We start from the raw sequence: 19171 nt of genomic DNA, 5'->3' as shown, positions 1-19171 counted from the left end.
CTTTCTGTTTCTCTGAGTACTGTGTGTGAGAATATTAATCCCTAAAACCTGCATCCTTTTGCTCCCAGCTGAAGTCCCCTGTGAAGTCTGTAATTTAAGGTTTTTTTCCTGTTTCAGCTTCAATCTGTGCAGCTGTTACAACTTCTTTAGCGTTGGGCAAAATAAAGCTCCCAGTAAAAATTAGGTGAACTTCTTTATTCCTCCCTAGCAAATCTATTTTTTTAAGTTTTTTTTCTCAGGATATTGATTGCTGGTAATTTAATGTGTCTCAGCCGTGAAAAGCTGTTATGACAGTTTCACATACTATTGCAGTCTTTTATTTCCCCATTCACGGACAAAAATGGAAGATTTTCCTCACTGGACTATAATATATAATTCATTTAACATTACTCCACTCAGTAGCCAGATGTTGCAAATTTCAGCAGTTGGACCATTATTTTAAACCAGCCCAGACTGTAATTATTTGACCTGTTCTTTGTTACACTTCCATAAAACAATTAGTCCAATTAAATGAATCTTCAGGTAGCAGAGCCAAAATTTATGGAAGGATGTGATTAATTACTTTGAAATTCTGCACCTATAATTTAGCTTGTTCTTCGGGGAGAAGTGGAAAGATGCTTGGGATCTTTAACATCCCTGCCAGTCGCATCACAGGAGCTGAGGTCTCTACATAACACAGATGCAAATAAAGTGACCCTGTTTCTACTTTTCTGCACACCTCTGCTGCCAGTCCAGTCCCTGACAGCCACCACTTTGCTAAGAAAAGCAAAACTCATCAACCCTCTTTCTGCTGCTGCTGCTTCTCCATTTTGGGTTGAGCACTCCCTGCTGGGGAAAGTGGTTTTTTTCCAAGGTCTCCACACGGCCGTGCAGAGTGAAATGGAGACCACTGTAGGCCGATGGGCGTCACCCACTGCTTTTCACTGGCTCCCATCACAAAATAACAGGTTCTTTCTGCTGCCAGCCAGTGTGACTCAAGAAGTAGAAATACCTGACATGGAGATGAAAACTGAAGTGCTCTACATAAATACGTGAAGGAAGTTATACAAAGAAAATAAGATCATATTTGTATTTGCTTTTCCTTAAGAAGTCTGGGTTGCGTTATGTACATTGTTGAAATTGTGTGCCTGACCTCAGAAATATTAAAATTAAGAGTTACTCATACACCCTTTGCTTAGTGCTGGCAGGGGGAGTTTTCCCCATTTTTGTTAGCAGCGTCCCCACCCTGCCTCCCAGAGGGTCCTGGCTTCCTGCCTTCCCCAGCGCCAACTTTCCTCTCCTGGTGCCTGGCCAGCAGTGGCTCAAGGCTTTGCCCCTGTCAGTGTTTGACTGCTCTCCTGGTTTGAGTGAGAGGAACGAACTGGGGTGACAAGTTATGGGTTGACCGATATGAAAAGTTCCCAAATTGTTTGTTGCTCTGGTTTACTGGTGGCAAACTTAATTTGCCTTTTCTATATATCTGTAGGGGATTTGGGTACAGTGATGTAGCAGTAGATAACTCTCTTCTGTCTCCAAAATAGGTGTTTGTGGTGTAGGCTCTTACGCAGATGTCACTTCAAAACAGTGATATTCTCCACGTTGCTTTCCTTCAGCTGGATTTCAGCTCAAATACTGTAGGGAGAAGTAATAGATTAAGATGTGTCACCCTAAGCAAAGAGTGATTTATTCTCTAGTTAGTTGATATTGATGTGAAATTATCAAGTCCACTGTTAGTGAAAGCCGAAAGCTGGCACGATTTTAGTCCAGCTAAATTCAAATATATGGTTCCACAGAAACATGACAAAGTACTGTGGTGATAGTTACAGACATACAGAATAAAGGAGAATTTATGGGTGTGGGGCTTTTTTTTCAATGGCAAACAAGGGCCAGTTTGAAAGAAAGAGGGAGAGTTCAAAAAATAAAGAAGTGATCCAACATTCCATATGCAGAGAAAACAATTTCCATGCCTCTTATCAAAAATGTGTTAAATCAGCTAACATTGATATAACTTCAAGCAATTAGGAGCATGCTAATAATGATATGAGTCTTCAGCTGTAAATAATTACGCTGCCTCAAGGCTATGCTTTAATTTTTGGCTTGCTGTATCTATAAACAATAATCAAACTGCAAAGCTAGTTGTGTTGTTTTTGTTCACAATTTGTGAAATGATTTCTGTACCCTACAGCGATGCTGATGGCTATTTTGACCTTCAGGAACTCCGGCCTGTGAGGCTAAGAGCTAATGTGTACTTCCATCGATCTGAGTTACAGGCACACAGCAGGTTCCCGTGCCTGTTCTTCACAAGTACAAAAGCTGCTATCGTCAATCAGTGTGTGTTGTGAAAAGGGGGCTTGCTGCTGAGACTCAATAAATAGGGACATTAGGAGGAAATGTTATAATTGCTGCTACCCACATCTTGTTAATGAGTAATGTACAGTTAGACTCCATGCAATTGCAGCTAAACTGTTTATACAATTTATTCTTATGTTGCAACTAACATTTAACATAATGAAGTATCATAATTGCAGCCATTAAAGTCAAGATTAAGATTTGTTTAATTAGAATTAAGAAAATGTAGAATAGACATTGAAAATGTAGGGTTTACTGGGTAGAATGTGCAGCATGTAGGGAAATTCAGAGAATGGGTATTAAAGAGCTTTGTTTGTAGAAAAACCGTGCTGATGGGTTACATTTCTCCTGTCCCTTACCTCACCTTTGGAGCAGCTCTGTTGAAAAATAAGCAACACAATGATACAAGTTTAAAAATGGAAATACAGGCTGGTCTTGACTTCTGACTCTGATCTTAAATCCTCTGATCAAATGCAAAACAATATTTGTTTAGAAGGCGACATGTATTCTCACTATTAGAAGTCTTCCTATTTCTGTGTTAAATCACATCATCCAAATGCAGACCCTCTCTTTTCTCCCTGATGAGAATCAGAAATAACTTTGCATCAATGGGGAATTAGGAAGGGAATGACTCCTTAGGCATGATACAGAATGGTCATGTGTATATAGTGTTTTAGGAATAGAGTAAGTAATTGCTCTCAACTCTTTTGAAACACTCTACAAATAGTCAGATTCAAACAAGCACTAGTATTTGGGAAAAAACTGAGACCAGACCCATAAAGTAGCAACTGTGCAAGATGCTTGAAAATGATACTCATCTTTTGTGAGTGTAGCAATATTCATAGATGGCAGAATCTTAAGGCTCATAAACAGAATAAAATCCCATGTGTGATTTCTGATGGAGCAGAATAGACAATACACTGGAAAAGTTGTGTTGCTTTTGCCACTGCTCGATTTGCAGGGAAGAGCCATTGGGTGGGATGGCTCTCCCAGGGCTGTTGTGTCCACAGGACGCACCAATACCACCATCAAGAACCCCACTTCCATGCAGAGAAAAGTTTTCCCATATTCTAATAATGTTATGGTTTTGGTTTGACTGAGAATTGAATATCAATAGAAGAACCTGTGTTTTGAAAAAAAAAAAAAATGCAAAATTTATTTTACTTTCACGTTGTGATTTAGATTTTTTCTTTTTCTTCTAAAGGCAAAGGGGCACAGCGTGATTGGATTTGGCATGGACTGGTTGACTTGGTGTTATAAGGCTTAACTGTTTTGGTTTGGGATGCTGTGGATACTTTTGTGAATAGAGTGCTTTACAGATCATAACTTGCTAATACAGGATGCTCAGGACAAACATAAGTATTTTTATTCCTTTCATTATTTCTAGAACATTAAAAAAAAAAAAAAAGTGTTACATTCGGGTTGCATTTTCAGCTTACTGAGTAAATATTTTGCTGTAAATGTTTTGATAATGGCATATTAAGAAACTTACTGATCATAAATGCTGTAGTCAAACGTGATAATTTATGCAGAGAATAATTATAGATGACAAACAAAAACAAAGGCCAATTAGGACAATTACTGCTGTAGTGTCAAATCAATTGAAGTCTTTATCATTCTAGCTTTCTCTAAAATAAATCCCAACATAAACCTGTTGGTCAGCATTTTGAAGAAAATGAACCAAGCAACTCTGAATATTGTTATGATGTTGAAGGTTACCAACAAAGTCAGTGCTGGTTATCTGAGATTTAGAAGCTGATTGATTCCCTTTAGAAGGTTCTCTATAAATATGGAATAAAATTGACATTGATTTCCTGTTTTGGGAGGGAGCCCATGTACTATAAGATAAGAGATGTATTCAGGTGAATTTGATTAAACTTACAAAATACAGTGCAGTTCTTATGTGTATGGTTTTTGGCTTTCTTTCAAAATGTACAAACTAGGAGCTCTGTGGTGGCATCGTTAAAGGCTGATTTTTTAAAAGAAGATGAAATATTGCTAGCTGATACATGGTAATCCTGTTCTTATATGTGAGGAATGCACAGATAACATGGATTCTCCCAGAGTCATCACTTGTTACCTGAATGATTTTGTTTTGAAAGCTGAGGACCATTTATGGTTCCCTTGTCTGAACTTTTGGAGATGTACTGAATATTTCCATGGTTCTTTAAAGACCCTTTTCACCTCACAATTTATTTTCAATTATCCTAATTTGGAAGGCCCCATTCTGAACTGGCTTGGAAAATCCCCCACATTTTCTTTGTTTGTTAGTTAACTTGACCTTCCCTTTCTACCCCAAATCATGACTCAAGGCACCAGAGGTCCTGTTCTCTCCTAACCTCCCCAAAACTGTCATGCCAGTAGGAAGCCTAAAGCTTAGGGTTACCTGGAAGAGGACTGGGATGAGCTGTATGAGTTATCCAATGAGGCTTTGGTAATGACAGATCATGACTAATCCGGAGAAAAATACCTTCTCTGTGTGGCTGTAAGTATAGACCTCTGAGATGCTGTGCCAAACCCCTCTTGAAAGCTATAAACGCTAGTAAAGGTGCACTGTAATTTAAGTGTTCTCATCAGGGTCCTAGGTCCCTGCAGTAGCAGGAGATTTTTAAAGGTGGGTTACCTGCTGGTTATGGGCAGGGACAAAAATTACTCCTCCAGTCATTGCTAAATGGATCTAAAGGATTTTCATGCCTGCCTCTAAACTTGGGGAACTAAGTGTTAATGTGAGAAGAACATACTAGGCAGATTTTTAATTGCACTCAGATCACAAATTCACCACATCTCCACCCATGAAATCTCTTTTCTTCTTCCTCCTTAAAAATCAAGCAAGGCATGAAATAGAGCAGGGGGATAAAAACTGCATTTGCCCTCTCATTTGCTTATAGCTGAAAACTGATAATTTTACTCTAGAGTGCTCCAGTTCCCTTATTCTAAAAAAATAAATATATAGTTCTGGAGCTTCAGGCAGATATTGTAGAGGTGAAGTAGACACATTAAGTGGTATTTTTCGTAAATCATAATGCATTCAGCATCTTCGTTTCTGGCCTTTGGAGAAGACCCTTTCTTGAGTAACACAGATTCACTTTGTTTTACTTAGCTGAGGCCTTACTGGGAATTACTTTGCTTCCAAGCCCTGCTGGGTGTGTTTTTGTGGGGTTAAAAATATGACGACTATAAGCCTGATGCAAATTGTATCTCCATTAAAGCTATTGTGCCAGAGTAGGTAGCACAAAGGGTTTCTAGCTGAGTGCTACCCCACTGAGCTGTGTTGTTGCAGCTTTCTTTGTCCGTGGCGCCTGGGATGCCGGTGTCCTCAGCTGACTCCAGCTGAAATAGGCAAAACAGCTCTTGGCAAATCTTCATGTCCCACTGCAGGGCTGTGCCCGCAGCCAGAAGGGGATGCTCAAAAATGAACGGCCCACCCTGCCCCCTCCTCAGCCAGACCTCTGCTGGCACCCCATGAAATTAGGGTGTGTGACCCCTGTCACACCCTGTAAAATTGTTCCTGTCTTTTGCATCTCATGAAAAAAGCAGCTTTCCTTTTGCTAAACTTGACCATCTGGTAAAAGAAAATAATAGTGTAAAATATATTTGTCCTCTTGCAGCAGGAAGGGAAAACTAAACTGTTATAGAATGTCTCTTTAGCCAAGAGTTCAATGATAATGACTGCAGAGAAGCAATTTTAGTACTTCACGATGATTACAGGTTTATAGTTTCATAATTATTTAACATTCATTAGATATATCTATTTAAGGACACTTCTTCTGATGCAAGATCTCTTGCTAAGCTAATTTGGAGTGACTCCCTGCCAAATCAATATCAATCTTCTGCCAAATATTATTAAATATTTGTTTGATACCTATTTACAAGTAGGAAAATAATTTTGCTGCCAAGGGATTGTAAATGTGTGAAAAAACACTCTGACAGCTTACTTCACTCACTGTCTACAAGCTGGCGTCTGCATGCCAAAGTTGGAAGACTAAGATGAAGAACATAATTAAGGAAACATATGAAGGCTAGCACAGGGTTTGAGATTAATTAGCTGCGCGTCAATAATCTCATCAATATCCGATTAACAAATGACACATTGCCCAATGAAACATATTGATTCATTCACACTCCACACTGTTAATAAATTGAAGCTGCTTTGCTAAATGAGAAAGCTGACAAAATAATAGCTTCCTAATACTTCTCCAGTGTTGTGATAAAAACATAAAATTAGCCTGAAGTATACTTAATTTAGCAGCACTGTCACTACACTTATGGAGCTTGTTAATGCAATAGTGGGGAAGTTGTTTTTATCACCTAATTGTTATAATGGATGCATTAATACGCGGATGTATGCAAAAGTAAAGATGGAAAAGTTACGTGTTTGTTTGGAATGGAATTCTTACATAATATGTTTTGGCAGAGGTGACACAAACCTTCTGTATGATCTTGGGACTAGAGTTTTAATGGGCATTTTTTTGTTAAATACCAAGTATTAATTTCTAAACCTGCAGTTCAAAAATGTTGCTGACATTTTTTCTTTCACTCATTAAAGTAGAAGTGGTATCAATGTTTTGCTTTGTGAAGACCAGATTAAAAAAAAATATTTTTGATGAGGAAAATTCTGAAATCTTGAAGAAAGCAGGTGTAAAAGTAAAGGAGCTCTCTTTTCTCTCCTATGCATTGGGACACCCAGCGTCCTTCTACAAAAGAAGCTCTGAGTAAAAATGTGAAAAATATCTGTAGATAAAATATGTGCTTTACTTGTCTTTTCAAGCCATCAAAAATATACAAAACTACAGAAAAGTTCAGGAAGATAAAACATTGATGAGATGTTTTTGCTATGGGACTAATACTTCCTCACTGGTTTCTTAAAGTGTTTGAAAGAATACTGTAATGGGACTACTGCAGTTACAGCTTGTATTGGATGTGTTACACTTCAACAAAGCATTTGTTAGAGGGGTGGGAGAACCACCGCAGCTATCAGGGTCTGGACGTGGTTTTGTCCTGCACAACAATAGGAAAAATCCCTTCTAGCGGTTTTGCAGAAGGGGATATTCTTGTCCATGAGCTGCTTGGTAAGATCAGTGAGGCTTCATTTTTTCTGGGGGGTGTGTGTGTGCATTTTTTTTTTTTTAATTATTATTATTTTGTGTTTATTTATTTTTTCCTTTAAATGCAGAATTCTTCCTACCAGGTGGGGAAAGCCTACCAGGTGACCTTCTTCTCCTCTCTCATTTGGCCACCCACAATTTCTCTAGCTCCTTTGGCGTGAGCCCACATTGCTACAATAAGACAGCTAATTCTGGTTGTGCTGGTGTTTGCAGGATCTCCCCAGCACTCCTGGCTGTCATCTGCCAAGCCCGAGGATGCTGCCGCCTGTCAACCCTCTTGCTGGGGGGTGCCCCTTCCCACTGGCAGTGGAAGGCAGTGGGTACCTGGAAGCAGTGGCTGGTCAGTGCCAAAGGCACTCAAGGTGCCCAGGGGCAGCAGGGCACAAAGCAAAATATTGCTTTAAACTTTCAAGTTATCTGGACCACTATCTAGGAAATTTGGAAGGTTTGAAATCCAGAGGCCCAACTATTCGCTTTACTTTTAATAATTACTGTGCTCCTCTTAAGGCTTTTTTGGGTCATAGTTGTGCATCCAAAAAACCTTAACTGTTAGACATCAGAAAAAAAATTATTACTGTGATTAGAAATTAGTCATCAAAAAAGGTTCATTTCAGTACTGCCCTGTTGTTGTTGAGGATTGCTCACCCACAGTGTGAAGTGTTATTTTCAACATAATTTTCAACAAACTGGATGATGTTTGACCCATCTGTGGCTCAACTCTGTCATTAACTCTTTGGGCTCCATGATATGCTGAATAGCTCGGAACAACTAATGATTTTATTAGCTATCTTAATATTTAGAGCTCCCTGTGGAGTTGTGTATGGTTCCTGATAAAACCATTATTTACAGGATTAAAATATCTTAGAAAATTCTGTTCCTTCTGACTGCAATGAGATTAACACATCCTTGCAGTCAAGCTTGGGATAAAAAAAGGGCTTTCTGTGAGGTGTAACACTTAATTCATTTGAAGAAGCCAGAATTATGTCTAAAATGTCAACAATCAGAAATGCAGTTTACCAACTCCTACTCTAGATCAATTAAGGCTAGCCTGCTACTGTGAACTTATTATTTGATGTGATTCTATGTTGTCTTAGGAATAGTCCTTGTAATGAGTAATTATTTGGACATAGAAGTACATGGGTACTCCTGCCAAATCAGTGGCATTGGTCCTAGCATTTATAATCATAAGTCATGAAGGATTAATTTGTAACCAGTCTTGTTAGAGTGTTAGGTGGCACAATTAAGGACTTTAGCTGAAATGCATACTTGAATAGAAGTTTACTAACAGGAAAAAAAAAAAAAAAGAAAAAAGGAATATCTCATTGGGTCTTTAGCTATGTTTAGAGCCTATGACAGTCACTGGGTAAGAATTTAATTTAACATAAATTCAGTTTTATGCTAGGAGATTTTTGACACCTGTTGATCTGAATATAAAGTAAACTTATGTTTCTCATACACCCGCTCTTTTAAAACATAACCCAAAAATACTCTATTTTCACAGATATGCTCAATTTTCTGAAGCACTCACATATTAAAAATTAGTGAGGTTTGTCTTGACACCTTCAGGCTGAAGGAGCACTTGGAGAAGTCTCTGGTGTTGTGCAGCTCTTCAGCATCTGGTGTGTTAATCTATGTGACTCTCTTACCTCACTTAAGAGGAGTCAGTGGTGACCGTCTGCAGCTTCCACTAAAAGCAATATGAAGTTTCAGATCCCTCTGCTGTGATCTGAATGCTGTGATCTGTGGATGCTTTGCATGCTTTGTCCTCATAAATCACATTAATATCCCTCTCCATCATGTAGATGAGGAGTACCCAGGAATAGTAACATTTCTGAGGGGCACACGTCCACCAGATATCAAGAATGGACTCCGGAGCAATTCAGTAAATAGGGTAACTCCTGACAATGGTGGCAATATTTCAAAAGCAGTTAATAAGGGTGAGGATACATGTCTGCCTCCAGGGAATGATCCTCAGAAACCAGCAGGAGGAAAACCTAATTGAAAGTGCCAGAAAAGGAGGGAAAAAAAAATAAAAGATCCATTGGTATTAGACCTACAGCATTCTAAGACCTGAAGGAAAACTAAGTGAAGCTTGTGAACTTTAGCTAGTGACTGGAGCTTTCTGTCATTTACCTGACAGTCTCTCAATGAAACTATGTCTTGTTACCAAAATGGGGATCTAGTGGATGTTTTCTTATGTAAGCCTTCTTTCTTTTTTTTACCTGCTCTAGTTACATTTGAATATCTTTATAGTCTTTCTTGAACACAGCTATGGTTCTAGAAATCATCTTAAATTCCATGATTTAGGTAGCCAACTTGGAGACTTGTGCTCTCTCCCCTCCTTTGACCTGAACCATCCAACTCCTCCTACTCATTTCAATTTCACTTTGAAAAGGACCAAAGTAAACATTCAAGAAAATCAAATTAGCCCCACAATCAGCACTTCTCCTTGGTTTCTCATCATGCAAAAGCGCTAATAGCAAATGACGTCTCCAAAATTTTTCCTCAATGTGCTTTTCTAATCTTCGGGACTCCCTGAGAAAGTGGTAATATGTGTGTATTCAATGGCTTTGCTGGCCTTCTCTTCCAGGAAGGACTCTGCCTGTTTTCAAGCCCATGTAAACTTGTGTTATCCGCAATATCTCGTGACATGAGTACTTAACCATGACACATGCAGGAACTACTCCTCTTTATTTCAGATCTGCTACCTGATTATTTCGTTGGGTGACCAGTAGTTCTTGCATTACAGCAAACAGGGAACAGTGCTGTTTTTTCCAAACCACCTGCTGTTTTATAAATCTGTCAGAGGCCCATTCAAATCTGTTTTGCAGTTAAAGAATTCCAGACTAATTGTTTCTTAGACAGAAACTATTCAATATCTTTGATCTTCTTGCTTTTCTTCTTATGTACTTTTCTAGTTTTATTGTACCTGCATCTGTGTTCATGCTTGCTATTCTAGCTGTGTGTGAAAGGTTGATTTAACATTGCAGAATGAGATAGTGGGTGTTGTCTCTGTAGTAATTGGTAATAAGTTATCAGACTACCTAACCACAACCTCTGCTGTACAATCTGTGGCACAGTGTTTCACCTGTGCTGCATCCAGACTTTAGTTCTGTAACTCATCTAGACAAGGAATTGTTTGCATTTCTGCTACATTTATAACAGTGGTTTGCTGTTTCCTATCATCTTACTCTTTCACCTGTCTCTGTTGTTTTTTCTTGGGTTTGGAATGTCCTGATGTGTTCTGTTTTATGCTTTGAAATCATAACTCATTAGTTCAGACCGTAAGTTTGGCAGTAATTGGTAATGTGGACAAAAGACTAATTAAAAAAAAAAAAAAAAAAAAGTCCTAAGCTGTTGTTTCTTTGGGAAAAGATTTTTAGAAAAGTGAGATAACAAATTATTCTTTTTGTCCTTTTTTTTTTGCTGTTGTAGGGAACATCCAGATGCTGGATGTGTCACCCTTCTACTTCCTCTTTTTGAGTGTCTCTTTCAGGCATTTCCAGAATTCTGGGCACAGATAATACCCTGGCTCCTTAGCCTTAATACTTATAGCTTCATCTGCTCTGCCTGCACAGGTAGTGGCTTTCTTTGGGTCTGTTAAAGCCCCAGCTTTTAGGCTTCATGCCTTAGTCGCACTGAAGCCAGCTCTCCAGAGCTCATATTCACAGCCTGCCTCTCATTTTAAACACTTATTAGTTCTTAAGTCAATCAGGAGGAGAAGATCCCTTGTACACCACATTCCAACCTGAATGACAGATGGGAGGAGGATGTGTGATGATCTTGTGTCCCAACAGAGTTTTCTCCAAGGACAAGTGGTTTTTTATTATATCTCTGAAACTCCCTGTGCTGTACAACCAGAGTGGGGATACCCTTTGCCTTCCATCAGGGAGTAGCACGAAGGTGGTGGTGAGTTTTGTGGAGTTCAGAGTTGAGGAAGAAAGGCTGAATATGCTGTGATGGTATCAGCAAATCCTTTGCCTTATTTAGTGAGAGGGTGAGGTTCCTTTTCTTTTATATTTTTGGCAGATGGAGACCAGGCTGAAGTAATCAAAAAGTGATAGAAGGGTCAGGATTTGAAGGGACCTTAAAGGTCATCTAGTTTCAGCCTCTTGCAATGAAGAGGGATATCTTCCACTAGACTAAGTGACTGAAAGCCTCATCCAGCCTGGCCTTGAACACTTGCAGGGGTAGGACATCCACAGTTGTTCTGGGCAACCCGTTCCAGTGTCTCACCACAGTCACAGTAAAGAATTTCTTCTTAATTTCTTAATCCAACCTAAATGTAGTTTTTCATGGCATGAAAAGTGACCAATGTTAAAAGCCATTTTTTTGTTCACTGATGCTGGGCAGTAAGAGGTGAGGATGGATGAGCCAGTTCTGTGTACAGAGCTCCAGGTGCTGAGGGGTCTTTGCTGCAAGTCAGGTATTGTGCTTGTCTCTGTTCTCCACCTTCAACATAGGGTCTGCAAATTTTCCATATGCCCCTTGTACTCTGCTTCTTTTATCTCACTTATAAATGTTTTGGGAAATGAATGTCTCTTCCAGAGTGTTGTGCCCAGAATTTCCTGACATAGGCATTAATACATGCAGTGTCTGTGGGCAAACTTGTTAGATACATACACGGTTATTACTTGAATTGACCTAGAGCTCATAGGGTAAGCAGCAGAAATTCAGGGTTTCCTTCATGTAAACTCTGGCTTTTGTGCTATACAGCCTTTCATTGGTTGGTGGTAACTCACTGAAATGGTAATTCTTAGAATTAGACATTCAAAACAAAAGGCTCTTTTTAAAATAACCAAATCCAGCAATCACAAAGAATGTAGCTTTTGAAAAAAGCCTTGTTTCCTTGAATCACATTTTCCTGCTAGCCCTCAGCCCTTTATTGATGACAGATAAAAAAGGCTGTTGCTTGTGCTAGTTGTAAACTTCCCTTTGTCAGAGCCCTTTCCACCATCTGTCATTGCATAACTGTATGTTCCCAGGTTTGTAGCTCTAATGTGTTTTTGCTGTTTTGTGTACAGTACGTTACAAGTTATAAAGGCTTGAGTAAATAATTCATGTAAAAACCTTTGTAAATATTGTCAAACTGTGGAATAAATGATTTACTAAGAGGTCTCTTGGCTCAGCCTAGCAGCTTTATTACTGTAACTTGTTTTGTAAACAACTTCCTCCCCCCACCCTGTATTTTTTCCATCAAGTGTCTTTGTGTAAATTCTATTGCTAAGTGCTACTTAGATGCATTTCAATCACCATAAATAATGCAATGTCAGTGCTTTAACCACCTGGAGATTCCATTCAGAAGTCAACCAAAGGTGTAGTTTGTGTGAGACCCTTAAGGGTACATATTTTCAATGCATGTAGAACAGTGTATTCTCATTGTTTTCATAGCTGATTGCATTTGCTGGAGATGGCTCCATCTCAGCTGGAAGATGGTTTCCTGGTAGACCTCAGGTTTCAAGAGAACTGGAACCTGCCCTTCATTTAATGTCCTCTGAATAGACTGCAAATTGTGTTGTATGAAATAGATCAGGACCTAGGGTTATGAGAGGTAGTCCTGAAAAACATCAGGGTTTTTTCTAGCTTTTTAATAAAGTGTTGTCTGAATGGTCAGAGTGAATGTAATCAGAAACATTTGTCGTAAATGAATAATATGACTTTGCTTTGATGTATTCATGAGCCCCTTGTTAGCCTTCTGAAAACACAACTGAAAATGCAATGTTTCTTCAATAATACTGGAATGGGAAAATGTGTTACATCTGAGTCCTTGTGGGCAGGCGTAATTGTGTGGCTACATGTGCTTGTTCTGAGTTGGTCCTGTGAAATACACAGGGCAAGCACACTTGACAGATGTCAAACCCTTCATGAACTGCAGGGATCATGATACTGGGAGCTGTGGACAATCCATGTCATCTTATTGACTCAGAATTTGAGCTTAGGCTCGAGCCCCTATGTGTCTGAATATCCATATTGGCTACCTGGTCTTTTTCCCGCTGACTCGTGGATGGAGTGTGCAGTCATATTTTCCCAACAGGAAGAGACAGGCATTGCTGGAGAGAGCACATCACAGTGGACTTGTGTCACTGCAGATAGGACAAAGGCTGTTTGTGGGTGTCCTGGCTCTGCAGACTCAAACTGGGGAGAGCACAGCCATTGGATGAGATGGACATGGCCAACTTGTTTTCTGCTCAAGGGAGACTTGAGCTGGAATTGTCCTGCCCAGGCATGCAGTGCAACAGTTGCAGAGTAAGGTCTGCAAGTGTAAGGATGATGGGCAGCTGGAGAATGTGAGAACAGTTTTAAAGTGATCCCAGGAGCTGGTGGAGTCTCCAGAAAAGCAGAGCAAAGATTTTGATGGCTGCCTTGGTGATGCCTTCTACCCTCGTTATGCCAACTCATCTTGTCACCACTCACCCCACTTCCCTTGGCTCTCAAGTTTCATGAAAATGGACTGTTCACTAAAAAGCTTGGAGATCACCTGTTTGTGTCTCTTGGTAATTTTTCTGTGCAGTAGTGCAGCATAACCCCCCTAGTAACTGTTCAAAGAGACAAGCTCAACAACATGTCTTCAAACTCTCCTCTTACGCAAATGATGTTTTCAGAGTTAACTGCTTTGAAGTGCGGACTGGCACAAATCTCTTGAAGAACTTGGTAGTAAATTTTCTATATTTCTGTATGTCTGATGTAATGAGGAAAGAACCTCTTCCCTCTGGCTTTTTAACCCTTATTCAAAGAGAACCATAGTGTCCCAGTGATGAATGTAACTGAGTGCATGAGAAAGAAGCTGCTTCATAGTGGCAACCTTCGATGATGCTGAGCTGATGAAAGAAGAAATAATGGTGTACCCTCTACAAGTTATTGCTGGTACTTTTCATAAAAGTTAAGTGAATGAAGTCTGAGGCTCAATTAAACAACATCTTGTCTGTCTTGTGTGCCCAGGACAATACATTGTTTGCTGTGAATAGACCACCCGAGGGCTGGTCATGTGTTTTGGTAAAAATCATAGCTTTGTCAAACAAAGCAGAAGGCGTAATTATAGCCTTTTTATATTAAAAAACCACCCTATTTTAATTATTATTGTGCATTTCCAATTAGAAGTGTGTTAAACTGTTGCCATTAGAAACTTTAAAAGCATGAAAACAGTAAAAGGCCAGAGACAAAAAAAATCCTAAAAGTCACCCAGTCAGATATGGCCACAGAATAGAAAAAGGTGTGAGTAGTTGCAGTATGAAACGCATGATGCTTAACCATGTGCATTATTAGTGTTATGAGATCTAAGTTCCTTGGATGTCTGAAGTCTAGATAGCATAGTGTTTTAATACTTGTGAAATATAAGATGGATGCAGATTGAGATGGGAGTCTCTTTGAAAGGTCACTTTGTAGCCTCAATAAGCCCAAAAAAAACCACCCCACTTGATATTTCTTTATACAGTGTACATGCATGGGTATCAGTTATTGTTTTCATATGCAAAATTATTGTAATCAAAGGTTTTGTTCGGGGCGCTCTGTTTAAAACTTCTGTTTACCTTTCCTTGGTTATTTAGTTACTTTAAAGCCTGGTCCTCTTCTGGTGGTGCTTTTCCTGTTAAACTTTTATGTGAGTTACAGGTTAGCCCTTGGAGACTGATCTCTGTTCTACAGTGCTCTGTGATACTCTCCACTTTCAGTGGAACCTGCTTTTACTGTGGAGCTGCTCTGCTTCTGTCACCTTGACACTGCTGCACCCTGTGGTCACCTTCTGCTGCTAAACATCTCTAGAGACTGGAGAAGGAATGTTTTAAGTTATACCTTGGTTTTCTGGGTCTTCCCAGTACTCCCTTGGCTGATGGATGCCAAAATGACCTTTGCTTCTCTCTGTTGTATTGCTGGGGCTCTTTCTAAGTCCCTAATGGAAAGGGACTTGCAGGCACGTGTGCAACTCTGATGATGTCAGGAAATACAGCCCTTCGTATTCCAGTGACCTAGGCACCCTGAGATTTGATTGGGATGTTTTTTATATCCCTTGTTGTGAAATAGAAACTAGTTCTGTACAAACTAGGAGAAACAGATCTCTCTGTGATTCTGTTGTGGTTGTTTAAAGACAAGCCTATTGGTTGCTGCAACACATGTATAACTGGTGTTCCTATGAGAAGGAAAATACAGAGAAAAATCCATTACTTTGGATGGAAAGATGATTTCTGTGCAGACTGAGGCACTGCACCATTTGGATGCAGTTCTCGCTTCTCAGGGGTTATATACGCAACTAAGTCTTGTAATACTGTCTTGTTTTGAACTTTCCTTGTATTTCTTCTCAAACTGCCTTGGTTTTATATTATTGTAGCATCAAATTCTCAGGCAGAATCCAGCAACCAAGCATGAGAAGGGCAGTATGCAGGGCAACAATGCTCTCTAATTCCAAGCATATACAATCCAAGTGCTAGAAAAGAGGTGATAGATAAATAAGAACAAGATAGGGGAAAATCCAAACAGTAAGTACGGTACATCAGTAAACCACTCTGGGCACTAGATCCTTAGCATGCATTACAGCAATACAAGCTTTAGTCATATACTATTGTATTTATTGTTTCTAAAAACTATTATTGCTTTTCTGGATTGTACCTAATGTGCTTGGCCTTTGCAATCTTCATATTTAAGATGATGGACTATCTCTTTTTATGTCTGATCAGTGGAAAAGAACTTGAAAACTTAGGGAAATATGGGGCTAATCTGTGTCTGTATTAAATTTTCAAAATATTTATCTGGATTGAATAAGACCCTTAAGTTTTGAGCGGATGACTTTATCAGAGAAGTGTTGTAAGTTAGCTGATTGCAGCAAAGTATCTTGCACAGCTAAAATCCTCAGGGCAAGGCCTGTTTCCATAAACACCTTTAGCTCCTCCCCTGCATTGGGGAGCAGGGTTGTGGTGACACAGAGCAGTGACAGACACCTTCAGCTGCAAACTTACAAAAAGTCAGTTAAATATAAAGACAATCAAGACCATCTACAGGGTGTGCAACATCAGCTGGTGCTGGCAGTGGACTGTGGCAGAAAGCCAAAGCTGTTTCCCTGGCACATATTCCCTCATCTGGGCAGTCAGAAGGGAAGAGCTAGTGGGAATTAAACATCCTTTGCTGTGCCTACAGGGTGCTACAGGACAGCATGCAACAATGAGGTTGTGTTTCAACAACTAGGTTGTTGAACACCATAAAATATAACAAGGGCTGTATATAATTGCTGGTGTTCTGCAACCCCAGTGACTCACTGTGTCTCTCCTAAGGTGAGAAAGTCACTGGAGCCACCTTCTGTGGCTGCCTGAAAGGCACACCTTTGCAGGTCCCACCTGGAGCTTCTCACTTAGCACTCGATAAAAATCTCCCCTCTTGCTCCTCTCTCCTCTAACCATGTGCCAAGAAACATCCTTCTGTCGCTGCTGGTTCCATGTGCCAGGTGGATGGACATTGCTGAAGGTTTTCATCATGTTGCTTATCAGCTACCTCTACTTCATGACGCAAGTATCTTCTCACTGTCTATCCCTCTGGCAGAAATTACCTTTAATTAGTTCATTCTGTGTAGGCTATCCAGATATGCTCTTTGATAGCAGTGCTATCACATTTGTTTCCCAATTAGCCGTAATTATTATTGACAAGAAAAAAAAAAAATATATATATATTAGACCCCATATTTCAATCCAGTTTCCCACTCTTTTAGGCATAGGATGGCTTAACACTGTTTTCTTTATCAGGTTGTTTGTCTGACTGAGTTCCGGAGAGGAGCATCGTGTCCCATGGAGGAGCTGGAGAGGTTTCTATTGCTGACGGATTTGCTCTGGCACCTGATGTGCGTGCCAGCAGCCATCTCATCAGGGGGACGTGGACGTCACTGTCACCATAGAGACAGCAAGGAGGATTCAGTTTCAAAAGGTGAAGAGAAGCTGGGAAGTAGGAAGGTAAGCTGGGTCTGTGTCTCAACTCATGAAGGATTTTAAAGTGATGCTGTATTTAAAAGGATGTCACAGTAGAGGAGCGCTCTACTGAATATTTATACACGTGTGTGGAAATGTGCATCTAAGTATTGAGTCTTACGCGTGTATTTACATGTGCTCTTTTGAATAGATTTGTATGCAAAAGAACGCAGCGCAAGTTTTCAAGAGCCTGCTAGTGTTCAGTTTGTGCTCCTCCAATTAAATCTTCTTTTGCTGGTGATGTAAAAAAAAAAAAAAAAAGGACTTGAATTATGTTTAAAGTTCTATTTTAAAAAATCGTAAAATATCCCCAGCCCCAAGATTTTCTGTTTCACACAGAAGCTGAGTGAGCTGTGGTGTGTTCTAAATTAACGTTCACTTCTACTTCTTCTTGTGGTTTTCAGTTGTGCTCTAGCAATGGTATGGATGTAAAGCAGTGGTGAGTGTTGACAGGCGAGGTAGGAATCAGCCATGAGTCATTGTTTAACCACATGGGACTTTTAAAACCTGAGTCTGTACTGGCCTGGGACAGCTTGCAGATCTCTCTCTACCCACTCTTATATCAGCAGATAAAATCATCCCTCCTGAGGGCTCACCCCATCCCTTGAAGATATAACCTCAATGATGCATGGACTTGTTTAAAGCTTCAGTTTGCATGCTTATAATCCCCATCAGGATGCTGACCCCAAAAGGATGTTTCTCATACCTTGGAAGCAAAAGGTAATTAACAGGTATGGCTCTGAGAAGAGTGATGGTAAGGAGGAGTGCATTCAGCAAAGTGACAGATGAACCCTTGAGTAATGTCATATAAGCATTTGCAAAAAGGGTGGTAGAAGGCTTATAGGGACTGATAAAAGACCTTGTCTGCAATGTCATGCAGCTCTGGATGCCACTGGAGAGGATAGGGCTGGGTGCGTGTTTCTGATCGTGGGCCAGAGATGATCAACAGAGCCCTTGAGCTCCTCTTATCCTTGCCCAGCCTGCTACAGCTCCATCAGGAAATAGCCAGAGCACAACAGGTTTTTTAACCATGACACACTTGTCTTGACAGCTGGAGGAAGTCTGGCGTGGGAGCCAAATCTCCTGGCTTTGTGTCAGCTCTGGGGTATCTTTCCTGTTTTGGGAATTCCCCGCTGGGGAGGAACCACTGCTGTTTGGAGCAGAGTTCAGATCTCAGCCCCTGGGGCTGTCCACTCTGGGAGATGGTTTTGGCAAGGATAAGTATTTTTTGCTATTTCCAAGTCTCTTTGACTTTATAAATAGCTAAGTGACAAGTAAAATTTCGGTATTCACCCTATGGCTGAATTTTCCGCGGGGATGTTTGCATGTGTGCGTAATACCATTTATATTTATTATTCCTGCTGCTGTCGTCACTCACACGTTTTCTGCAAACAGAACAAAAGGCTCCCTTTGCAGTCAGCTCATGGTCCAACTGCTGCGCAAAGACAGCGGAGGGCACAGAGAGCGCCTGGGGGGCACAAGGAATCCTTGAGATAACATTGCTTGGGCTTCTGTTGTCAGGCCTCCACAAACCATGATAATACATGTAAGCTTCATGCTAATGAGAGGCAGCCAGGGTGTATGTGAAGAACTGAACTATTTACATGCAGCTGGGGTTTGCATTTTTGGGGGTACTGTTGTTGGGACATGTAGGGAGCTGGCTGACTTCCGTAACAAACTGCATTTTTAACAGATTTTATCTGAAGGCTGCTGCAGGATCTTGTCTACCCAGATTTTAGTCATTCACCCTGACTTCTGTTTTAGGGTCCTTCTGACCAAATTGATCTTTGGTATCGA

General features: G+C 40.2%; 1 protein-coding gene across 1 annotated transcript in view; it reads left to right on the top strand.

Moving 5' to 3' along the window:
- LOC120755212 (orofacial cleft 1 candidate gene 1 protein homolog) overlaps positions 1-19171 on the top strand; it is a 130214-nt gene that overhangs the window by 66051 nt on the left and 44992 nt on the right. The window contains exon 3 of the mRNA XM_058420371.1: positions 17156-17359. The gene's annotated coding sequence lies outside the window, so the exon portion shown is untranslated. The remainder of the gene's footprint in view (positions 1-17155; positions 17360-19171) is intronic.

This window comes from Hirundo rustica, chromosome 1, assembly GCF_015227805.2.
Source record: "Hirundo rustica isolate bHirRus1 chromosome 1, bHirRus1.pri.v3, whole genome shotgun sequence".
Taxonomy (NCBI): domain Eukaryota; kingdom Metazoa; phylum Chordata; class Aves; order Passeriformes; family Hirundinidae; genus Hirundo; species Hirundo rustica.
The sequence above is the reverse complement of the archived record's forward strand: the minus strand, read 5'-3'. Positions and strand labels throughout refer to the sequence as shown.